Raw genomic sequence first — 648 nt, forward strand, 5'->3', positions numbered from 1 at the left:
TAGGAAAAATTAGGCTTATCTATTTTTAAAAGGATAATTTCTGTTACTTTGTGTTCTCTAAGATACTTCACCAAAAGACCAGAATTAGAGAAGACTGTCCTAGTTAAGTATGGAATATTGAGTCAAATTAATGGGTTCCAGGACCTGTGGAGGGAATGTTCTTTAAAATATATATTAATATATCTCCTAATTATCAGTATTAAGACCATTCGAGTTATATGTTAATTTAAAAATATATTACATTAAAAAACTTTTTTTTTAACATAAGCTAATTTTAAGAGAAGCTTGATTATCATATTGGTGAAGGAACATTTTACAAGCCCCTCTGTACTCTGAAATGTGGTGTCCGAGATTAGACATACAAGTCAGTGTTATTTAAGCGGTCAAGTTTCCAATTTGTTATTGCTTGTTACCAAATGAAAGTAAAAAGGAAAACAGAAAGGTAAAATAAAGAAACTGGCTTTTACGTATTTTATTCCCAAAAAGGGCGTTTGCCGAAGGACCTTCCCATTCACGGGCTGTCACTCACAGGTGCTCGGACAATTCAGCCTCCAAATCCCGCAGCTCACACAGATCAGCCAAGTTTTAAGAAACACTCCGGTTAGCCACCCTCCCTGCGCCGGGACGCTGCCGGGTGGTCCCCAAGGT

This window comes from Colobus angolensis, unplaced genomic scaffold (assembly GCF_000951035.1).
Source record: "Colobus angolensis palliatus isolate OR3802 unplaced genomic scaffold, Cang.pa_1.0 Scaffold153, whole genome shotgun sequence".
NCBI classification, from domain to species: Eukaryota; Metazoa; Chordata; class Mammalia; order Primates; family Cercopithecidae; genus Colobus; species Colobus angolensis.